A 7,274-nucleotide genomic window follows, 5' to 3' on the forward strand; every position below is an offset into this window, starting at 1 on the left:
TATAAATTATAACCACTAGCATTGAAATAACAAACACTCAGATCAATATTTTATTAATCATAATCAATATCATTGAAATAACGACTAAAATCAGCATTTTATCAATTATAACCACCACCATTGATGTAAATATATGCTATACCTGATTTTTTTATATCTATATATAAATTTTGCATATCTATTAAGATTTAAACTTACACTATATATTTTCAATGACAATATGTTCCTGTACAATTTTCTTGATATTTGGTCAAAACTATATCAGTCATCTCGACATTGAATATCTTTAGATACAAACATTCCTCTCTTGTGATATGGGTGTCCCATTTCTAGACGAAAAAGTTTGTCCTACGTTCCTTCACAATTTCTATGTAATGTATATAAATATGCCTTAAGTATGCGACCTACTAAACCTCAAATTATCATGAGGTGGGGTGGGGTAGTCACTAGTTTAAAACACCTAACATTTGTCTAGACATATGCAAATACGAGGTCATGCTGCATAGACAAAATCTTGCTTGCAGAAATGTATTGTCACATTTTAAAAAGGTCTTTTAAACTGAGTTATTTTCGATGTTTCCAACATAGAAAGAGTTATTCTTTTCCAAGAAACTTGCAGTGATATTATTACACTAAAATCACTCCGTGATTTATTTCATATTCATATTTTTTTAATAATGGTGAGGTTGCTGGATTCCCGAAAATTCAGATGTAAGAAACAAGTCAGATAAAATAAAAATGAATTAAGGTTAGAGCTTTCCTAAAAAGAACAACAGACCAGCAATAATATGAAACACCCTTTGATTTGACAAGAAATAACCACCGGCTTGATACATGACCTGCACATCCAGTCAGTCATTTCATGTTTTCTTTATTAGAAGTAACAGACTCGTGCATTTTAATCAGTACTGGTTTATCGTTATTGAGTGATGACGACGAGTACTTCCAATAAAGCTATTTATTTGGTATGTAGAGGGTGTCGGACATTTCTGTCACTCTAACGTTTTATTATATTACCGTTTGTCATGTTGAGTTGTTGCCATAATGAAGAGGTTCTTATCTATATTAGATTATCATTCATTGCGCATACATAGTGGTTTTACTTTAAAGAGACAGTAAATGGTATTTTTGACACATTGAATTATTTATTGGATTGATCACTTGTAAGTGTCGCAATTTATGAAGACCTAGAAATGAAATGAAATACGGTTTAACGGCTTACTTTTCTGCACCGACTATGCTAAGGAAGACGGGGTTGGAGGCATAGGTGTCCAGCGATGCATACATGTTTATAAGGAAATGAAATGAAATAAAATGGGGTTTAACGTCCTACTGTTCTGCTCCGAACTGGGCTAATGAAGACGGACATACGCCATATAGTGTGCTATGAGGGAAATTTTCCCCTCATATTCTTATATCGAATTCCAACTGTTAAAGGATCTTATACATGCGCGCCAATGTGTACACGGGACCTCGGTTTTTCGTCCCATCCAAACGACTAGACAACTGTCCTTGTCAGACCCTCCGTCCTACATCACTGACAAGGGAGAACCACGCCGGAAAATCTAGATGAACTTTCTCGACCAATGCATGGATCAAACACGCGACCTCCAGGCTAGCGAACCAGCGTCTTACCCACTTAGCCACCGTACCATCCCCCCAACCCACCCCACCCAGCCCCGCTCCGCCTCGCCCCGCCAAGTTTATAAGGATTAAGTCACTTATATGGATATCCTACTTCTGAATTTATTAACATGCAAGGATTTTTTTCCGGCGTGATTTACCCTTGTCAGTGATGCAGCGTCTTGTCGTTCAGTTGGGACGAAAAACCTAAGTCTTGTGTACATTTGGCGTTCAAGTAAAGGAATTTTTGACACTGCTAAACAGTATTTATTATGTCTTTACTAAGATCATCTTTAATTATCTGTGAACGTGAACCTTGTCACGAGACATTCTAGTTGCGTAAACCAGTGTTCAATGTGTTCAGTATAACTGATATATAATTGAATTGACGATCGAGTTGAGTACATTTACACCTACAGATATGACTTTTAATTCAACTTCCACGGTTACTAAACAAATTGAATTTACCATTTTCAACTTCAACTGGACTTTATTTTCTTTTTAAAATCCCTTGCGGTAGTGGAATTATAACAATTTCTTTGGCGGTGTTCATTGGATAAGGAGAGATGTTTCAGATGTTTTCGTCCCCGAAATAGGTAATTGGCACACTCCAATTTGTCCAAATTGATGAGGCTAGGAAGCAATTATCTAACTTGGTAACACACGAGTAATGATAGTCTTGAAATACAGGTCTCCTGTTTGTCCGTGCCGTTCTTGATCTTAAACAACTCTAGATAATATCATACGTAATTATCTGGAAGAGTTTCTTCAAGCCACGAGTCGTATTTAGTGCTATGACTTTCGGCATCAAATAAGATGTCTCGTTATAAGGTGGCTATTCAACTTCGGTGTGGGGAAGTATTTATTATTATGGTCAAGTACAGTGGACAGGGGCCCAATTAGTCCAATACAGCCAGAATAACCACTAGTATAGCTATAATTAGCGCAGATTGTTGTTATGGGTAATTGAAGAGGTTAAGAATTCGTATTATTCTCATTACATTCAGACTCGAGTTAAATTCGACATATTGAACGCAAAAATATCTGTTGGCAGAAACTATACGTGACTATTCAAAGTTTCGTATTAACTTCCAAATTAGTCCAAGTAAAATACAGTCCAGTAATCACCGACAAGAATCAACATGAGCTTTTTTTTTCTTAATTTCACTTTTATGAAATTATTCAAATTCTTTAAATGATGCGTAGAATGCAATACTTTGGGCGATACTGATAAAAAAAAGCTCTTGTTAAATAGAACATGTGTGACAATGCGGTGTTTTTAAATAGATCAATTATGAATTAACTCTGACTTCCACGTTGTGTATAAAACTTCAAGGATCAATTAACTCCGGAACACCGTGTTTTTATAACTATGTTTATATAACTTTATAATGCCCATAATACTGAAGGTTATATACAGGAAACTACACACCCAGCTATGACATTAAATATAAGCTAAATATGTGTTCCCCATCCCTTAGCCTGTGATTTGTGGCGAAAGTTAATTCTTCTTTCTAAATCTACATGATGCCTGAATCCCGGTCTTTAATTATGGCTGAATCCCGGCCTCTAAGCCGAGGCGGCTATACGTCCCTCTAGGACCGCCAATGATGTTTCCCTGTGATGTCTGAATAATGTCTAACCAAACTTAAACCCCGCTCGTTCTTATAAAGATGATACGTGCATGAAGCATGGACTGACCCCCGTAAAATTGGCCGGGTACTTCCTTTATCTGATTGTTCAGCTGCTCAAAAGCTACCCTAGATTTAAACATACATTATGCAAGATCTAAATATGCCTATTGCAAGTCTTTATTTAGGCTTCAGGTGTTACAGAAATTATTAATTAGACCTTGATTTACACGACAAGCTCAAAATCAACCCTGTAGACCCACAGATGGCTTGGATACAGTTTGGATTTAAACAGTCGTCCATTTAAAATTAAATCAATAAATGGCGGACGAAGCTAACGTTTACCGTTAGTCACTGATGTCATTACCGGAAACTGGTGATGAAAGACCTGCTAAGCGAGGCTACCATAGCCATTGAGCATGTTACTTGATAATTGAGAATATGTGGGTGGAGTTATCGTCTGTCAATCAAACGATCGCCAATTCTCATAGACGGTGCAGACACAGTTGATGCCTATTACTAGTCCAAACTTCCAACAGTGACATTTCCGTTCCGAACAAAGTAATTTGACTGAAATTTTCAACATTTTCTTTTTTATCATCTATTTTTGAATTATTATAGCAAGAATGGCCAACTCTTTATAAAACTCTTAACTAATGTATCTTTAAACACAATGTTCTAATATGGACACCAAGGGGGAGGGCGGATGACGAGTGTCCACTATTCTAAGGCGTGGGATACCATATTTGGATTACTAGGTTATGATGTCATTGCCCGATTTTAATCTACAAGGTATATCTAATTAGTCCCGTTCTCGTTGTCACTTGTACTAGCTAACGACTTCAATACATTAAACAGGTCATCATTTAGAGAACTCAAATAACCTCTACAGTATATATAGTATTTCACATGTCCTGTAAAACAAAACCTAATTGATTACAGGCAAGAATTAATTTATGTCTGGAACTACTGTACGTCAAATGATTCTATATCTCACTTTACAAAAACGTTATTAATGGGCTTCCAATAAATGTAACATTTATATTTGAAGTTTATCTGAGAAACAAAGATATATAATAGCCTTTTAATTTAAAAAGGTCAAAATGTGTTGATTGTGATCATGCCAGCAAGAAAAGCAACCAGGTTTAACGACAAAAAATATGTTAGGTGAGGTTAAAGATTTAGACTGTTATATAAAAGTGCCAGAACATCTATATCCCTATATCTACATGTATATGTCATTTATGTAAATACATTACGCACAGATGTCGTCATATTACAAATTTGGAAAAGATACGTTTGATTTAAAGGGCAGCATTGTATATTTGTCAAATAAAAATGTTATTATTTTAGGCAACGTAATGTAATTGAGCAAATCCCAACACATAAAACTGTGTAGAAAACGGGTTTCCTTCTATAAAGATTTCGAAATCGTTATTGTTTTTATGCACTTTTATGAAACATGGTGGTATGTCAACAACTATAGGTTCAAATTATGAATTTCTGGTTGAATTCGGTGTCTTATTAGTATTAGAATTTAAATGAACTAAATCAATCAGTTCAGTAGTCATTTCCTTTTGTCATTTGTGCAGGAACAACGTCTCGACGATAACCCAAGGTCCCGTGTACACACTTGACAGTTGGAATTCGAAATAAGACTAGATGGTAGCGCCGCTGTTCTGGCGAAATTTCCCTCAAGGCATGCTGTATGGGATGGAATAAGTTACCAGTCATAAATCATAGATGAATAAATGAGATTACACCATTCATTAGAAAACAAACATACTGTATAATTATTAATTCAAAGGCATCTCAAATGATCAGATTGTGGGTAATTCGATCTTCATAGATCGATCATGAATTAGAGGCAATGGCAGAATCAATATCAAATACCACAATAAAAAATAAAGATTTATTCAAGAGGTTGATCAACAAATACTTCAAGCCACTGAAATATAAATTATTAGTAATCAACGCAGTAATAAAAATGCATAAAACTGAACACTTTATCCATATCACGTTTGTTCGTATTTCAAGTTATAAAAAAATAAGTCATTAAATGTATCTTTTTATCTAATTGACATGTCATTGTTTTTCGAAATGAATCAGTCATTAATCTTAATGAGAAATATTTAGTTTTTGTTGAGGTTTAATCAAAGCTACACCTACTCATTTGAAAACTTGTTTTTCTGCTATTAAATTCTCAAAGTAGAAACCACATGAGATGGCATAATGATTACTAAACAAAAATGCACCTTAAAGTTAAAATTAAAGCTTACCACACTTCAAGAACTTTTACACTAAATCTATACCTATTGACTTTGAAACAGCACACAAAATATTGATGTCGTTGCTATCGCAACAACTGTTCCACCTGGTTCCAGTCACACATCGTCATTTCTTAATCGAAAAGTCCAACTTTTCTCTCGGACACGTATCCACGTCTTTGAGAATTATATTAACATGTCGTGGCTGTGGGGGTGGGGGTCGAACGGCATGCACAGAAAAGAGCTTTCGGGATTTTTAAAATCCGGTTCCTACTTGTCTTACTTGTTTTGATGGGACGAAAATACAAGGTTCATCGTGTACATATATAATTGTCGTATTAGTAACATAACCTTTGACATTTGAAATTCGATAAAGAGAAGGCGAAAACATCTCTGTTCGAACAGAATTACCCTCCTAATATTGCACAGATGGTCATACAATAAAATAACCGTAATGTTAGTCTCGAACTATCCGATTCTATTCCATTGCAGATCCGTTTCTATTTTCTGGTACTCTTTGTGTGACCTTTAGGCTAGAGTGTGTTTACTCTATCCAGAACGACGGTTCAACACAATAGGAATGATTGTTTATATAAATCATATTTAGGAAGGTCACCTTTGTCTTTCGTGTGATGAGTCGTCTGTTGCTAGTACAGGATCACATATATTTTCGCGAAATAAACGGATTAATTATGTGCGGAAGACTCCTTGAAACCGTTCCCTACTCCATGACAACTATCTTAAGTTCTGTGGTACTTTTTTGAAATTCCAGAAATTTGGGTATTCAATGCAATTACTGTTATATAAGTGAAACACACAGCCATCACACACACACACAACAGATCCCAAACAAGCGACAGGAGATGGTAAATTTGAAGGATTCTTCGTAATTACATTATTTGGTAACAACCATTTGAACGAATTCCTCATCTAAATTGAAGATTTCGGTAATACAAATCGTTATTGTGATGCATATTGAGTATTACTATGACAAAATCTATAAAGATTGACTAGGGTTTGTGGGACTTTCATTACTCCTGGTATTTTTTCTGTAATTAGATGAAAACTACCAATACTTTTTACCAAAAGACCAAGAAATAAAGTAACCGAAAATACAACTTACCCGTAGTTTGCGCGGGAAGATAGAGGCCGCTGGCCAAAATTCCAATTATTTCAGGAAAGAGACTTCAAATTCACTGTATAGATTTCACGCCGTGACTTTTCGCGTCTGACACCCCGTGTAAATAGTAGACTCTGATAAATTGCTAGGATTTAGGAACGAAATGATGATGTAGCCAATGTTATCATGAGCTGAAATACTGGTATAAACTATCATATTGATTCGCTGACATCGACAAATGACGAACACCAGGTTTGACTAATGTTCAGCGACTGGTATTCAATTGCAATGATCGTTAAATGAGAGAAAACACGAGCAGAACGCAAGAGTAGTTGGTTTCAGCGACAAATTATCGATATTTTGAGTTGAATTAAGCAATTTCTTAAACTTTATAAATTTATTTTTTGAAGGAGAATATAAAATGTAACAAATGCCCACGACAGACATTGTATGGGTTACACAAAAAGTTTCCAGTCGTTCGACCAAACAGCAGAACTGCATAAAAGAAACGCACACAGAACAAACGATAAGGAAATGTAACACGATAAGATACAGACAATTTAAACGTTAAACTACGAAAATAATTGCGTTTAATTTATCCCAAAACAAGTACTGCTAGTCATTAATTAGTTT

At 35.2% G+C, this 7,274-nt stretch overlaps 1 protein-coding gene across 1 annotated transcript in view; it reads right to left on the reverse strand.

Annotated features, from left to right (window-relative positions):
• LOC126807736 (delta and Notch-like epidermal growth factor-related receptor) overlaps positions 1-6,897 on the reverse strand; it is a 385,935-nt gene extending 379,038 nt beyond the window's left edge. Inside the window, exon 1 of the mRNA XM_050532512.2 lies at positions 6,645-6,897. The gene's annotated coding sequence lies outside the window, so the exon portion shown is untranslated. The remainder of the gene's footprint in view (positions 1-6,644) is intronic.
• Positions 6,898-7,274: the final 377 nt, after the last annotated feature.

Source organism: Patella vulgata, chromosome 1 (assembly GCF_932274485.2).
Source record: "Patella vulgata chromosome 1, xgPatVulg1.2, whole genome shotgun sequence".
Classification (NCBI taxonomy): Eukaryota; Metazoa; Mollusca; class Gastropoda; family Patellidae; genus Patella; species Patella vulgata.